General features: G+C 40.8%; 1 protein-coding gene across 15 annotated transcripts in view; it reads left to right on the top strand.

The window, feature by feature from the left end:
* Positions 1–17,569, top strand: part of tjp1a (tight junction protein 1a) — a 118,893-nt gene that overhangs the window by 69,606 nt on the left and 31,718 nt on the right. The window lies entirely within an intron of this gene.

Below are 17,569 nucleotides of genomic sequence, written 5' to 3'. Positions count from 1 at the left end.
GTAGGTGTAGGCTCAGCTACCTGTTGATATCCACAGTCCCAGTTTTAATAGTTTGTTACAACAATGACAGGAAATCATGGATTTAAAATGTAACTGAGAAATTTTGCCCTATGAAAGCCCATCCTGAGAATTTGTGTCAGGTTATGCTTTGTTGTAGGCTGTGTTTCATGGAAGACTTGTAAAACTGATATTATTATTGCTAGTAAGGTGATGAAGAGAAACACCCACCTGTTACTCATAGTGTGATCTTTATAAACAGTCTTGATATAATGAACTCAGGTAAATGAACTAACTCAAAACTGTTTTAGTGCATCCCTTCACAAGTTGAGGTCTCTGAAGCCCATTTTGGGAAACCACTAACCAAATATGTGTTGTTTTCACCTGCAGCACTGAAGCAGCTATGGGTAATTGCTGTTCATTTAAAAGAATAGCTTGATGAATGTCTGGCGAGCTTCGCATATTTTCTAGATTTATGTAGTATATAATATATATAATATCAATGATGCATTCCTGCAGAATTTGTTTAAAACTATGTTAGGTCAGGTGTTCACAGCAGAAGAGTCTTGAGCATATACTGTAGGCTTTCATTACTAGGTGAGCTTTACATTTCCACACAGGCACCATGTGATTGCAATGTCTTTAAAAATATAATAGAATTCAACAACAGAGCAAAAGTTATGGTTAATAAAATTTTAACGGGGTCAAACATATTAGACCTAAATATTTTACACAGTGTATTCAGTAGTGTTTTCTATGAGGGGGATTTATTCATTTCAGTTTGACAAGTGAGGAATGTGCTGTGTTTGCCTTATAGAGGTGGTGATATTCAGGTTTGGGCGGTTGTTCCAGTTAGGCGAAACCAGCTGGTGACGTTATGCTGGATTGTACATGATGGTCACAGTCACACCTTGACATACAACTTACTACTGTATTTTGCTTTTAGTTGGTAATGAGCCAAAAGTGTTTCATGTGCTTATTTGTAATTTGTAATTTCAGTGTGTCTTCTTCTGTTTCTTATTATTCTTTATTGTCTTTTATTCAATAGGTAGGACTTTTGAACATTATTGTTTGCTTTCCACTAAAAGTGTAAAAGTTGGAGTAAAATGAGCAACGATCATCAGAGCCTTTTGTCAAGCTATGAGTTAGCATGGTCACTAGCCGTAGTAAGTAAGACAGCATTTCCTGTTGCTTCTCTAGAGCAAAAGCTTTCCTGCATTGTGTTCGTGCAAGTCGCATTAGTAGTAGGTTATCACTACAAATGAGAGCAGAACAGACTGCTATTAGTTGGATGAAAAGTAAAACAGGAATCTAGGATTGGAAGAGGTCATGTTCACTGATTGTTTCCTGTATCAATCAATGTACAGAGGATGCAAGGATTTGTGTTCATATTCCAAGCTAATCTATTATTGTTAGGGCTGGACAATAATTCAGTGCTAACGTTTATCAGGGGTCATTGCACTGGTTAAGTAAGACTGCAAAGACAGTAGACACAAAAGCTACACCTAGTGAGACAGACTCGCCCTTACTAAATTTTATGGTAACAGGTTCCATGATGCATTGTTAGAAATAATCTGTTAAACAAGTATGACTTGCTTTCTCTGTGGTTCGTCACTCAATATCCATTTATTTACCCCACCTGATGAGTTGTGAAAAACTGACATAAGACCAGTGTTAGTCACATACCATGTAAAGCTATGGTTAATGAAAAACTGTATTGCAATGTTGCGGTGTTGTTTTTCAGGAATACAGTAACGGGTGTGTTGACCCATGTATCACAGGTCAGTAATGCTATTATTGCACAGTACTGTGCACTAATAATGTGTCATTAGGTGAGGAGGATGTTTCAGTATGTGATTAGTATTCATTCAGTTGTTACACCTTTTAGCAAAAACAAAAGGGCTGAACAGAGGGAAAGCACTTTGTCTAACCCAGTCTTAGTTGAAGCTGCCTTTCAGTATTTCATGATAGACCTACATGACAAAATAACAGTTTACGTATGATAATTGCTGTTTAGATGTTACCCTTTCTGTGTAGACGGAAAGGGAAACATCTTTCTGTTTGGTGCCAAAGTTCCTGCCCTGGCACCAAAGATAGAGGAAAGGAGAGCCTCTCTGGTTCCTTCTGTTTCCAAAGTTGGTTGAAAACTAGCCTGGTTCCAAACCTTTGAGTCACAGTCACAGTCATCACAGCCATTAAAGAAAGTTTTGGATACTTTCATGAATAGCTTTTTCCCCAGTTAGAGAAACAACCAAGCCAGTTACAGGCAGTTACTGATTTTACAAAGCTGTGTAAGAGTCAGACAGCTCAGTGTATGTTGTAATCCCAGGATACATGGTTAGATTTATCAGTTTAAAAGGCACAGAAAAAGTTTCTCTGTGCTTGTTGGATAATATTTGATGAAAGGAAGACACATGAGCAGTGAAACGAAAAGCAATATTTAATATAAACTTTAACCGATTTAGTATTTAAATGTGAATTATATTCATCACTAAATATATTGTTTGTTTTTTTTAAATGAATCAATCATTTAACTGATATCAGACTAGTTGAAAACCACATTAACTCTTTGGCAGTACGTTAAATGCTGGCCTCTATCTCTGTGTTTACCCTTTGGCCATTCCTGCTTGCTTTTGTGTTATGTACCACAAACAAAAAGATGTAATTTAGAGCATCAGCAGTCCCTCCAGCCTTTAGGCTTGTGTTTTGAGAGGATAGACTGAAATAAGTGGAAATGCATTTGGATGGAGGAGGTTGTATTAATTAGAGTTGCACAGCAAGCCTCTACTTTGCTTTGATGATTACACATCTCTATTTACATCACTGAAGGAGGGAAATGTAATTAGAGGGCCAAGTGCTCAGGAGATGAACAGAGTCCTGGTGGTGTTTTTGTTCTCTGTCTTAGGCTCCTCATTCTTTTAGGAGAATCAGGGCTGATGTGGTAAGTGATAAACAGAGTATGGAACATGAACAGCTAATGTCTGGTGCTTGTGACAAGGAGTTACACCATCAGTTTATAAAGCATTTGTGTCATTTTCTGTTAATACACCCCACCCCAACTAGTCTGTCAGTGTAGGTATAGTGAAAAACAGATGTGGATGCATACAATGCTGGGTATCTCCACGGACATGTTGGCATGTTTTCAGTGTCTACAGTGTGGGGGTCATATATTTTGTGCTGACACTTGCACAAGGGATGACAACGTGATGCAGACCCTCAATGACCATGCAGTCATTCAGATCCTCTTGCTAGATGGTTCGGTGTGCAGTGGGCACTATAAGAATGGTTATTGTTATTAAATGGAAAAAGAAAGACTAAATAATTTAAAAGCTGGGGTCAATAGCCAAAAACCCTAACAGGGAACACTCTTGAGGTAATTCTGAGTGATAAAGGGCAATCAGTGCAGCCTAGGTCACTGTAGACGGCAGCCCAACATTATGAAGAAGGATGAGTCAAAAATCACAGAAGACACCAGCAGTGTTCAGTTATGCCCTCAGCGTAGAAATAAAACAAGATGTAAAACACACCCATACATGCAGCACACAAACCCTGTCACTTATTCCTGCTCACACTAACAGGCTAGACTTTGAATATACTGTAGGCCTGTGAATCAAAGTGCTCCCAGCCTTAAAGCAGAGCAGGTGTAAGCTGTCTCTATAAGATGAGAGGGCTGCCAGTTGCTCATACTGAAGACAGCAGCCGGGGGCATGTTGGTTCAGCTGGGCTTCAGTTTTTTGGCTAGTTTGTCCCCGGCTGTGACCTATCTGGATCTGAACACGAGTATAATTTATTTTGTCAAAAAACAGTGTTCAGGCATATGTCCATGGAACGTAAGAGGCTTAAACTCACTTAACATATAGAGTAAGTTTAATTTAAGTAAGATTATGGCCAGATGCCCAGATTCAATATACTTATATACTGATATACTACTCCTAAAGGTAGGAGTCAAATTTTCATTGAAAAAGAGAAGACAGTGGATTGTATCGCCTTCTGTCACTCTAGATAAAAACATTGAAGGAAAGCAGCTGTTTGTGTTGTTTTATCAAGGATATCTGACCTGCTTATCCTCTCATCTCTGGAGGGGAATCCAGGGCAGATACACACAGCAGGAGGCAGGTGGATAGCAGAGTGAGAAGAAGAAGGAAAATGCCCTCTGAGGGAGGAGGTGATGTGGGAGGAGGGGTTATTGGAGGGGTGAAATGGAGAAAGGAAGGAGTGGGAGGGGGAGATGCATCAGCTATAATCTGAGTCACATGGCGGATCTTAAAAAGACTGCCTCTCTCTCTTATAATCACAGCATTATAGCTCTTTTGCTTTTCATGTTATAAAGCTTATTGTAAAGCACATTATTAACTTCTTCCATTTAATTCAAATACTACAGTAAAAGAGGGTGGAGCTTTTGTCATATTCCGGTGTTTTTCAAGGGCATGTGTGTACATACAAGACTTGCAGTAGCCTTGCAAAAACAATCCACCAATTTTATTTAGCTAATTGTGGGTCAGTAGTGCCATGCATAACATATCTTAAAGAGGACCTTATTAGGAGGCTGTATAATAGCTGATTGACAGTTATCTCCTTCACTGAGACATCAACATGAATCCTTCCCACCCTTCTTTGGATGGACGTGCTCCACTTTCTAGGCTGTCATTGGTCTCTCGCTGTTTCTGGAACAAGATGGGTGTAGTTCCGAATTGCAAAATTTTTCCTTAGCAATTCACCAATGTCACTTTCTAAAAAAGATGACACAAAAGGTGGGCCATGTAGTCAAATCAACATCATCATCATCAGGCTTCAGTTTAGATCTTCAATGCCTCATTAAAGTAGTCGTCAGCAAGGATGTTTGGTGAAGCAAAATGTTTGTTAAATGTTTGTTGGTTGGTCAAGCGATCTATCTAGACTTAAATCTATCAGTGAAAACTGAACCTGCAAGATGCAGTGTGGCTGTGTGAGGCTAGACCATGCTCGTAATTGAGATGAATGGATGGAAATGTCATATAACCCTGAGTCTCGGTTAGCCCCTTGTTCCTTATCAAACAGCCAGCCTAGCAAAGCGAGGACACGCAGAGCCAGTGCTGCGTCCTTTCTGGCATGGCAGGGCAGGTCTCTGCAGGGATTTATCATTCCCACTACAGGCATAAGGGATTTGACACAGGGTGTTTTGTGAGACAGAGAGCTCGAGAGGGACGGTGAGAGAGAGTGAGAGAGGGGAAGCGGGGAGGGACAAGAGAGAGTGCATGTGGCAGCCGCGGCTCAGCTGGTTAAGGAAGAGAGGACGAGGCTGGAACAGATTCATCCCAAGGCTTGTTGCCCTACATGCCTTTACACGCATACACGCTGCTGTGTGTTCTTTTGCTTATCTTCCAGTATTAGGACTATAGCACTGTCTTTTCTGTCTGGGAAGCAGAGTCATCAGCCTGTGGGAGACATCATCAGCTGCTTTAGCTGTAATAAATAAACATCACTAGCGATATGTAGGTGTGTAAATTTCCCAGATGTCAGACTTCCTTCTGATAAGGGGACTCCCTTCTTTTAGACATTGCCTTTTTACAGTAGGTTGTAATATACTAATCTTTCCCCTTTTAACAAATATACACTCAGTCAATATGCATATATAGAAATATGTCTTATTTTTCTGCTGAATCATCCTCAGCTGTTGCCATTGTTTCCTACATTCACAACAGTCACTTTGCCTTTATATGTGGTAGGTGTGATGTGATATGACCATCAAGCAATTCACAACAACCCATCATCATAATAGATCATTTATGTGTGTTCGCTATAAACAGCTCCATGGTCATCCTCATCTCTTGTTTCTCTTCGTTTGTATATGAACAAGAGAGAATGGCACCTTTCCTTCTCTTTTAATGTAAAGAAATTATTCATTACATTGACCTGTGCAGGATAAGAGCTGTGTTGTATACAGTGCGAGAACTGACTTCATGTTAGCAAATCTTGAACCTGGTGTTTTTTGCTGTTGGTTTGCTTAAGGTGGTAGAGTTGAAATTATTACACATTATCAAGGTCAGGAATTATTATCTAGTTTTTGGAATCTCTGCTTTGTTCCTTCACTGAATCTGCTGTAATGCACCTGGCCTAGATATAGGATTGGATGTGCACTTAACTTTCTGTATCATGAACAGTCATCACATCATTTTTATCATTTTATTTTATCATATTATAAGGCTAATAGTGTTTCCCTCAAGTAAAATCAATGCAGCACAGAGAATCAAACACAGTGTTACCGCCGCTGATTTCAAAAACACACTCCTACAGATATACAATGTCACTTCCTGAATCTTATTCTCATTCCTATAGTGTGGATTAGGTAAACACTTGGGGTTGAGGTAGGCATTTCTTTATGGGTCATATTGGCCACGAAAGGCCAATATTGCTCAGATACTTTTTGCTCTGTATACATCAACAGTCAAAAATGACCTATGTATATCTATTATACTGCACAGCATTGCAAGCAAGTTAGCAGCATGTGAGAGTGCACAAAATAAACAGCAACAGCAGCTTTCAGTTTCAGTTAATGATATGACAATGAGGGCCATTGAATGCTGCAGGGAGAGCCACATTGAGATGTGTTCTGTCTATTTCAGTGCCCGTTTACAGGTACTTCAAACCTCTAAAGTGTTACTATTGTGGCTCAAAACACTTATATTCAGATATCAGACCTATTTAAATTACTTTATGCATGCTTATTGTATGATTAACTATAAACTGTGGAGCTGTAGTCACAAACAAAACTCAGATTTGGTTTCTGCAGATAATCAAAATTAACAGACTTGGGTCACGGCCGAAGAATGTCATCAGGGCTGAATGGATGTGTTTCTGTCACTCCCCTATCCTACAATTGCCAGCCCTAAAAAAACAACGCAGTGATGTTTACTCGGCTTACTGTATATACACTACTGAATAACAAAATGATAAAGCTTCATTACAGGTTTGCAACATTTGTTCTTTGCACATTGTAATTAGTTCGTTAGGTGCATTGGATGGTGTAAGCTCCCTCTCCAGTAAGGGTGGTTTAGTTCTTTTTTAGGTGTTGTTAGAAGTCATTTATGTATTATCTTGCTGTGCTTGTGCATCTTGTTAAAGAATGCATGAACCCCCTCCCTATCTCTCATCTCTTGGGGGAATGGTAATTATGTTGCTAGTTGAGTCCTGGGAAAATGGCCGCTCCAACAGTAACTCATTAATTCACTATAGATTCTGCCCCACAACATGTCTATTGTAGCAAAGTCCTCAGAAAGCTGGGGAATGCCATTGAGTGGGCTTGGCTTCTTGTTTTATGGCAACATGTGAATCTGCAGACTGCGAGTCGTGGTTCAGAGTTGCGTAGTTTGAAAGATGTTGTGCAACTTAAAATTTGAAAGGCAATGTGTTTTTACTTCTGTGTCAAATATTCCAACTGACTGCTCCAAGTTTATGTTTATTCAAATGTTGCTCTTATCAACATAATCATGTGTAATCTTTGCTGTTAAAAGGTGGCAGAGGAGACTGTACATTTGTCCTTGCTGGTAGAAGCTAATTTTGGTCACCCTGTGTGTACTCTGGAGGCAGGCAAACATGAGCAGACTGAAAGACCCCTTGCTGAATCACTCCTTTGTTTAATCGTGTGTGTGTATGCATGTTTGCATGTATGTATGCATGTGTGTGTCTGCTTGCTTGTGTGGAGCAGTGAGTTTCTCCACTGTCAAACCCAGCCGCATTGTGAAGTGAAACCCATGTCCCAATATTTACAACACAACATGGACACTCCTATAACCCTTTGAACTCTGTGCTGCTTGGTTTTTGTCCTTTAACAACCTTTTATGCTCACTTGGTGTGGTGATGCAATGAGAGTTTAGATTTCCACAGGTAGTTTAGTGTCATGATAAGTGCAGTTTTATTGTTAATGCAATACCATGAAGTTGAAGTCACACAGGTAGGATTTAGTGCCAGCCATAGATGCTACACCATCAGGATCAAGGTCTACAAGTGTGTAGAAGTACCATCCGTTTTGATTGTTAAATATAGCTGTGGCTATGGTGAGACAATATAGCTTAAATCTGATTTTTAAAAAACTGTTTGTGTAGATCCTGGACTTCTGTACAAGGCTATAGGTTGATTGTTTGGCCAAACTTCAGATCTGTGTTGTTGTTGTAGATAATCTGTTTAATTATATGGAATTCAGTAATTAAAAAATGTGAGAGATTCACAGTGTTGGTTATTTGTCCAGTCCCAAACTACAACCATTATGGTACTTGACATAATAAATCCCACCTATTGTGACAAAATGTATTACAAAACATGTCAGCAAACGGCCTCCAGTGATCATGGACTGAATCATTTACACCGCTGCAACTTCTCAGAAACTTAAAAAACACTCATGACTGTGGTCACTGTCACTCCCATTACCAAACTATGAATCCTTTTACCTCGCCCTACAGTCACGGATACTTGTGTATTTTTGGTTCTCTGGTACTAAATTGACCTGGACCTGTTTCATATCACATTATCTTCAGTGGTTATTTTCATCTGTGGCCTTTCATTTTGTGCTTATTTTCAAAGGGAGAGTCGATGGGAAAAGGAGACAAAACGAAACGGAAAGGTTAAGGCAGAAAGATTGAGTGTGTGAGGAAAGGAGAAGGTGAGGGAAACCGTTTGGAATGAGAAACAGGCATAGTTGGGCCTTGTTTGCTTATCTGCACATTCCTGTAGTCTGTGTGTGTGATGGGCGGAGTAGGGTGAGGATACTGATAGTTGTGTATTCAGTGATTGGCTGAATCCAAAGGTTCCAGTGCTGGATCTGGTTATCGTTCTCAATGCCTCGGCTTACAGTTGGTTTCCACAGACACAAAAACAAAGCACAAGTGCAGTGTGTGTGTGTGCGTATGTCTAGATACACTCCAACAGAAACAATGTGAAAAACAAACATGTATCACTGTTGTGTCCTTACAACATTCAGTGTCTTCCCCCCATATGCACTCCTTCATATCTTGCCACACACATGTATGTACTCATACCAGTAAATATTATTGTATAAATATTATAGTAAGATATATTAGTCATGCTCTACTCATCAAGCAATTTCCTCCCAAAACTTGGTAATCAACCATCAATCATCACCTTAGTTTCACAGGATGACTAATCACAGAGATCACAGTAAGTAGAGATATAGTCATGCAGTACATATGTTATTGGATGTCAGCTCCAGGTTTGGACATTTCCCACCCCCACCTCCACCTGCACATCCTAAAGGAGGAAAAAAAACAGTTCTCTGCAGGAAAACATCCTCCAGCCCTTAGATAAACATTTCACTCTTGTGAGTGTGGGCCCTCAAACCCCAAACGGGAGAACCGCTGTCTGAGAGGCTATTTGAAACTTTGAAGTTTGTAAGAAAACCACAGCTTGAGCTAAACTGATGTGAGGGATTGTGGGAAAAATGGAAAGTCAAAATCCCACCAGAAGTTACCGCTCTCCTCTGTGACCTCAACACTCTGCCCGTCTCTCTAGGCAGAGAACAATTAGTGTGGTTGAGCTGGGATGACTTTGCTGCTGGATAAGCTGCACATGAGATCCTAGCCTAGCCTAGCTGTGTGTCTGGGTCAGTGGATAGCAGTGAACAGCCCGCTGCACATCAGCTCTGTGGAGCTGCACTGTGGTCAGTGAAGATAATCAGAGCCTGTACCTGACCCAGAGGCTTCAATGAATCCTAACTTATGTGTTTTGTAATCCTTCATTATTTTTCTTCATGTTGTATGTAATTCATCATCGGTATGTGTTGTGTTTTGTAACCTTTATGTTTAATGTTTCTATGGTTTTGATACCTTGGCCAGGGCACTCCTGTAAAGGAGATTTTAATCTCAGCGATGTCTTATCCTGATTAAATAAAGTGTTATTTATATATATATATATATATATATATATATATATATATATATATATATATATCACAACATACTTCATAACAAGAAACTCCCCAGTGGAGAGTTGTGATGTCATCAAGTTTTTTGAAAATTAAGGGTAATACATGAAGTAGATGGGGGTAATTTTCTTCTAAACAACTACCAAGAACTAGGGATGCAGGAATCCCCTTTTTTCTCCCAATACTAATTCTTGATAGTTGACATCAGTGACATCGTTTTAATTAAAAACTAGTATAGTGTGTAATTCATTTGGATCAAAAATTCCTCAAAGGTGGCTTGTTTATTTCTCATTACATTATCTCACAGGGGTAAAAACCTGGAGTTTGAATTTGTCAGTGGCAGTCTGGCAGATTTAACCAGAATCAGAACCACAGTTTCATTTAGCTGTCTATGGATGTATAATCCCTGTAAAGTGACAGAATCACGTGTAGGTAAAGGTTGGATAAAACATACAGTGTAATTATCTGCTAGTTGGCAGGCTGCTACAGTAGTAAGACAGTTAGTAGTGTGTTCATGGATGTTCCCTGCTACTTGAATATGACTTTCATCTGTGTCCAAAGGGTTTACAGCATACAATAAGAGCTATGCTTGCTGACATGACAGAGTTCTCCATCCATTCATCCATCCATCCATCCATCCATCCATCCATCCATCCATCCATTTCACTCTGTCTGCTTTCATGAGACAGCAGCAGTAGACTTCAGAGAGAAGCATGGCTCAGATTAACGTTTTAATCCAAAAGCCTGGATTATAGGTTTTGTATTTTATTCCTACCCTCACTATTCTAGCATTGACTGTGTCAGATAGTTTTCAGTCAGAGGTGTGTGTGTGTGTGTGTGTGTGTGTGTGTGTGTGTGTGTGTGTGTGTGTGTGTGTGTGTGTGTGCGCGTGCGCGTGCGCGTGTGTGTCCTGTATGTTGTGCTGTGGACAGTCCTGATGGAGGAGTTTTTAATGGAGCTGTATGACAGAATATAGCTGCTGTTTGAAACTAATTAACTCAAGCATATGAGCATGTCAGCACAACAGTACATCATTGCTGACTGAGGCGCTTCATCATCATCTGCCTATTGGCTACTTGCCCCCCATGTGTGTTTGCAGACCTCTCTCCTCCCATCACAGTCGCAACCTGCCCTAAAAATGGCTACTGCTGAATTCATCTGTTTAACACTGAAGGTGACGGCAGTTATTTTGTTGGGTTTGTTGTGACGTGCACTTCCTAGGACAGGACAGTACACACTACCGGTGATTTGAAAAACAGAATGTAAAGGCTTACATCAGTAGTTTTTCATGCATTTGCATGTGTTTGCTGTTGAGTGCTTGCCCTCCTGAAAGAGCATGTGCATTTGTCTCTAATTATGTGTTGTTGGAGTGTACTGCTGCCTCACTCTTTCCTTTGGGTCCAGTAAGAGGGGAGATATGGTCACCATGGATACAATTGCCCCAGTGATGGGCTGAGCTGCTGGTACAGGGTGGTGATTCTGTGTGAGCTGCCAGTGTAAACATTCGTCCTGAAGTCTCTTCTCTTCTCTTCCTTCTCTTCTCTTCTCTTCTCTTCTCTTCTCTTCTCTTCTCTTTTCTTCCTTCTCTCCTCTTCTCTTCTCTTCTCTTCTCTTTTCTCTTCTCTCCTCTCCTCTTCTCTTCTCTTCTCTTCTCTTCTCTTCTCTTCCTTCTCTCCTCTTCTCTTCCTTCTCTTCTAATGTCTTCTCTTCTCTTCTTCTCTTCTCTTCCCTTCCTTCTCTCCTCTTCTCTTCCTCTTCTCTTCTCTTTTCTTCCTTCTCTCCTCTTCTCTTTTCTTCTCTCCTCTTCTCTTCTCTTTTCTTCCTTCTCTCCTCTTCTCTTCTCTTCTCTTCTCTTTTCTTCCTTCTCTCCTCTCCTCTTCTCTTCTCTTCTCTTCTCTTCTCTTCCTTCTCTCCTCTTCTCTTCCCTTCCTTCTCTTCTAATGTCTTCTCTTCTCTCCTCTTCTCTTCTCTTCCCTTCCTTCTCTCCTCTTCTCTTCCTCTTCTCTTCTCTTTTCTTCCTTCTCTCCTCTTCTCTTTTCTTCTCTCCTCTTCTCTTCTCTTTTCTTCCTTCTCTCCTCTTCTCTTCTCTTCTCTTTTCTTCCTTCTCTCCTCTCCTCTTCTCTTCTCTTCTCTCCTCTTCTCTCCTCTTCTCTCCTCTTCTCTCCTCTTCTCTTCCCTTCCTTCTCTCCTCTTCTCTTCCCTTCCTTCTCTCCTCTTCTCTTCCCTTCCTTCTCCCTCTTCTCTCCTCTTCTCTCCTCTTCTCTTCCCTTCCTTCTCTCCTCTTCTCTCCTCTTCTCTCCTCTTCTCTCCTCTTCTCTTCTCTTCTCTTCTCTTTTCTTCCTTCTCTCCTCTTCTCTCCTCTTCTCTTCTCTTCTCTTCTCTTCTCTTCCTTCTCTCCTCTTCTCTTCCCTTCCTTATCTTCTAATGTCTTCTCTTCTCTCCTCTTCTCTTCCTTCTCTTCTCTCTTCTCTTCTCTTCCTTCTCTTCTCTTCTCTTCTCTTCCTTCTCTTCTCTCTTCTCTTCTCTTCCTTCTCTTCTCTTCTTTTCTCCTGATCCATGAATTCATAAGCCTGTAATAAATTAAACATCCTTGCTGTTCTTGTTGCAGTATTCTGACCCCTCTGTTGTACAACTCAGCAACATATTAGCTGTGTGTTTATGCAATAAAGGGCTGAATTTTTCTCTTTCAAGGATGCATGTTTGTGGTTGCGTTGTATGTGTGTTTGCACAAGTGCTGAATAACCATGAAGAAAAACTAGGACTAACAAGTAACAACAATTTGACCTTGGTTTATTTGAATAACTAAACCAGAGAGATAAACAGCCTTTGTAATATTTTATGGCCCTGGTCTTTAATGCAATGACCACATGCCCTATAAGGCTCCCAACCTCTTTTTTAGGTTGTAAGATGAGGTGAGGTATACCAGGAGGAATTTTCAATAGTGTGCACAGGGATTTCATTGGAAGCTGAAGCTATTTCCTGCAAACAGGAAGTGGAGTGTTTTCCTGTGGGTGCTGTGGCTGCTCTTGCTTACATCCTGTCTCGGGCTATCAGAGAAGAGCAGGCACACTGACCTAAAGCTTTGTCAGGATTTTTCCTCACACTTGTCGTCATCTAGACACTCACCTCTGGTAGCCCATTGCTCTCTATATCTCAGAATAGCCCGACGTAAATAATGAATTGTTCTCACTGAAGGGCAGTCATGTTAGTCATGACCTACTCTTTAATCCTTTTTCTTTATTTGTCCCACATTGTATCCTACCTGTTTTTCCTCAAAAAGAGCCTCTTAGACTTTGCATTTTATCCACCCACTGTGTGAAGCATTCCTGTGGTTCAGATAAAGGGAAGTTACATGAAGGGAGGTGGTGAGTAATGGACCGCTAGACAGCAGTTTCATTGGTGAAGCAATGATAAAGAGCTTCTAAACTTTCTCTGAGCTCATGATTCATAAGATGACCTCATTGCCACCTGCCACTTTTTTTAATTTCCTTATCAAGTTAATGAAAGTAATTCTATTGGATGAAAAAAAAATTACAGGTATTTATGGGTGTGTTTGACTGCTCATTTCTGTTCTTAATTATTGTTGTGTACTCAATACCCCCACCATGGGTATGTGCCCCAGGTCAACATACTTGTGGCTGTATGCTTCAATTTCCCAAAAGTTAAGTGATGCTCATCAGCTGACTTCTCATTTGGTCACGGAGTGGATGGGCTTACAGTGTGCACATTCTTAAGATGTTGGCTGTGTATATATAATGTTTGTGTAGATTCTACTTAAACGTGAACAGGTTTGATGAATATGCAGAGTGAGAGGTATGTGTCAAAGACTTGCATGGTTGACCTGACCCTATTTATCATATCTCTCTACAGCTGGTTATTATTGTCCATTTCAGCACTAATTTTTCCAGTCAGTTCATCAGTATGCCCCAAAGAATTGGATTAGTCTCAGCCTTTGAAGAGCCTGAGTGAGCTGTTATCATCTGAACTGGACTGTGTGTTATGGTGGGCCAGGCAGGGCCAAGCCAGGCTGGCTGTAGCTTGAACAAAGAGGCCCTGTAGTGTTAGATCATGGCTGTATATGTGTGTGTGTGTCTGTGTGCGTGTGTGTGTGTGTGTGCGCGTGCATGGGAGCGTGTGTATGGACAAATACACATGTGTGGTTTGATGGGTGCTCTTTGTTTTCCAGCCCTGGGCCTTGCTGGCCAGAGCTCAAGTCTGACTAATATAGATGTATAAAATACACTAGGCTGCCGTCAGTTTGTGCAACATCAAGGGCACCATTGTTTCACACAACTCTGTGACTTCAGAGATAAACCTCATCCTTTGTTCTCGTCAGTATTTATATTATCGTTTTACTCCACAAAATGAGACACGCTTGTATTCGTGTTTGTTTTGGCGCTACATGTTATGTGATCTTTGCTTTTGCACAGTCTAAAATGTTCCTGTAACAAAATACGGGAGAATTACCTTTGACACTGAACTACAGCTGGTGAGATCTCTGCTACACATAAAATTGATTTTTGTTTTTAGGAAAGTTGAGACCACGTTGGCCTTCCCCATCCCATCATGTATCTCATAATATAACTTGTTGAAATTCACCCGGTCAAACTGAACTGTTTGTTAATGTTCTGATGTCTCTTAATAAATCTTAGTGTCTGCATGATTATGGAACTTGGTTTTGCTAAGGGCTTTCAAATTCCCTTTTCTCAGTTTTCCTCAGGCTTACGCTCTGCTGCTGTACTTTCTCCCCTGCTTATATCTCACACTCAATCAGCCAGTCTGTTAATCATCACTTCACAATCCAGCGATTAATTACTATAATAATATCATCTGAGAGACAGAGCTGTTGTCCCGTGGGTAAATACTCTAAATAGAGAAAGGCAGGTTTTTTCTCCTTAACCATCTTGGCTTTCACCAGTTTACCTGGGTTTCCCAGCTAACCATGTATCTGTCAAAAACATTGTAGCCTGTATTATTTCTTTCTCCTTTCTGATAGAGCCTCTGCAATGTGGTAATCAGTAGAGAACCTGCTTTCTCCTTTCTACTGTACTCCTAACTACTCTCACAAACACGGTTGTACTGTACAACTATCATGAGCAGGGATTTTACCTCTCACACTTTTGCACCATTGAAAACACTAATATGTGTAATATTCTTACAAGTCGTTTAATGAATTTGAACCAAATCAAGAAACAGTGTGAGTTAAATAAATTCTCCTCTGTCCTTATACGGGAAAGTACATTTGCCATGCTGCAAATCTGCTGTTTACTGGACAGAAAATGACTTTCTTTCATACAGCGCCCACTCAAATGTTAAATAGAAATTTAATTGAAGTCAGGCTATTAATCTGCAAGTCTCCAGTCTCTCTGATGACTCATGCTTGACCTATTGCCTCTTACTGGTGCAAGCATGTATTCACCCTTATGGCTCATACGTGCATAAGGGCTCCTCAGCAAGGCTTACGGTCAGTGTGTGGGTGTGGGGGTGTGTGAGAGAGCATTCAGACCTGGTGGAGAAACATTTACACAGAAGGTTTATTTGTCCTCTTCATTATCTTAGGCTGCTTTGAATAGGTGTTTAGTGTAATGGTTATCAAATTGTGTGTGTGTGTATGTATGTTTGTGTGTGTGTGTGTGTGTGTGTGTGTGTGTGTGTGTGTGTGTAAAAATGGAAGCAGAGAATAAAAACGATCATGTCCTTTAAGATCTCATCTGGTACAGTTTCACGTACCCTGTCCCTTGGTACTGTACATGTAAGCTGTATAAGAAGCCCACAGCCTTGCTCTCCTCCTCCTCCTCCTCTCTCTCCCTGCCTCTCAGTGCATCCCACAGTTCAAGGACAAGGCCACCTGCCTGCATGACCGCCTGGTCACATGACCCCAGCACACTGTTGTTTCTCATGGCGCAGCCCCTCTCTGTCTGCCTGGACTGTTGGATGAATGAATGGATGAACGGATGAATGAATATATCACAAAACACTTTAGAGGAATGGATGTGTTTGGGAATGTCAGGGGGAGCTGTGGTTAAATGGGTCAGGTCCCTTCACACAATAGTGGCATTACTGTGGGAGTCGTACGGGCAGACAGGGGAGGGGGGAGAGGGGAAGGAGGGTTGGAGAGGGGGGACACCCAAGCTCTCTGCAGCAATTATGGACATAAATAACATCCACACAGAGCTGCCATGGAAATTAGGGTCAAAGGGTTAACTGTGTATTCTAGAGGTGAAGGCCAACTGATTCACTGTCATATGGTGCAGGGGAGTGAAAGGGAGAGACTGAATCACAAACCCAGATTAGGATATCTACAGTAAATGCAGCATAGGAATTACAGGTAGCCCTGTCACCACTAACCTTTCTCTGCCCTCATACAGTGCATTTAGAGTACATGAGCTGCAATGCCCCGGTAGGCTACCTGACTTTGTGGACATTACCTTGACAGTTAAATACTGTAACGTAGGTGATTTGGGAACCATGTTAAATGCACAAGTGGCTCTAAACTTTATTGTGGATATTATATTGTTTTGTTTGATCAGCAGTCCAAAACCCAAACATTTTCAATTTCTTATTATGGTATAGTACAGAAAAGCATATTCATATTTGAGAAAGGTGATTCAACTGATTAATTATCAAAACAGTTCAGTCCAGTCAGCTAATTGAATTATCAACTACTTTGAGCTCGATGTTGTGTGCATTTAAAAATGTACTGATTGTGTCTCCACACCTTGCCACTATGGACACAAATAAAACTTTAGGTATACTGATTCTTTTCATCCTACCGAGATCCAGTATCAATCTTCTGCGTGTGTGTGTGTGGGGTTGTATCTTTTCCTCAACTAACGTACAGTATAATGTGTCTGGACATGTCAACAAACACCAGACACTCTTATCAGCTGGCTGTTGGTCTGTCTCCTCATCGCAACTCTGCAGTTTGAACCCTCTGTAAACTGTATATTTAGGATAAGGGAAGGTGATGACAGTAATGACCATGATGATGTTGAAGATGACGGGTGAGATGGTTTGGGGATTAGGAGATGATTAAGGGGTGACGGAGCGAGATTATCACGATGATAGGGTGCACAGATGACACGGTATGATATTTTAAAAGGCTGATTATAGAAGGTGTAGTAAATGAGCACCCTGCCACGTGTGTTGGTGTTTATGTCTTTCCATCTACTGCCACATAAGACTGTGCTCAGCACTCTGCTACAGACAGCTGTACCATCACTCCCTGCAGGCACACACACACAGGACAACAGTGTTGCTTCATCAGATGGAGGGGAGCAGAGTAAATCTGTAATTTAAAGCAGTCTGGGGGTTAAAGAAAAAACTGTGCTTTGAGACACAAATTCAGGCATGTCTGTCTGAACTAATAATAGTAACATAATCACATTCTTATGATTTCACACTGTCAGTTTTCTAGCATTTTCTGCGCTTCATGTAGTTGAACCAGCAATGGTGAATCAAAGAGAAGACTTAAATAAAAAAGATACTAAAGGATAAATCATGCATCAAGACAAACGTGTATGATGCAACTGAATTAGAGAATGGGTATAAGCAAAAGATGCCTGCCTAGCAACAGTTTAATCCAGGGTGGCAGGTCAGAGGAGCAGCTAAATACCGTCTTTGCTTCTTAGCTCTCTCGGATGACCCACCCAGAAATAA

This window comes from Seriola aureovittata, chromosome 1 (genome assembly GCF_021018895.1).
Source record: "Seriola aureovittata isolate HTS-2021-v1 ecotype China chromosome 1, ASM2101889v1, whole genome shotgun sequence".
Taxonomy (NCBI): Eukaryota; Metazoa; Chordata; class Actinopteri; order Carangiformes; family Carangidae; genus Seriola; species Seriola aureovittata.
The sequence above is the reverse complement of the archived record's forward strand: the minus strand, read 5'-3'. Positions and strand labels throughout refer to the sequence as shown.